Source organism: Myotis brandtii, unplaced genomic scaffold (genome assembly GCF_000412655.1).
Source record: "Myotis brandtii unplaced genomic scaffold, ASM41265v1 scaffold358, whole genome shotgun sequence".
Taxonomy (NCBI): Eukaryota; Metazoa; Chordata; class Mammalia; order Chiroptera; family Vespertilionidae; genus Myotis; species Myotis brandtii.
In genome coordinates, this window is record NW_005363772.1 from 2,590,623 (window position 1) to 2,590,829 (window position 207).

A 207-nucleotide genomic window follows, 5' to 3' on the forward strand; every position below is an offset into this window, starting at 1 on the left:
GGAGGAAGCCAAGGTTCCCCGCCTGCCGCCGACCAGCTCTGAGCGGCACTCTAAGCAACTATGTTGCAATTATAGAAGCTAAACAATCCCCAGAAACCTGCTTTCAGCCAGCCGGGCCTCAGAGCTGGAGCTGCAACAGTTTTTCAATTATAGAAGCTAAACAAATCCCAGATACCTGCTTTCAGCAGCTGAGGTCTCAGAGCTGGA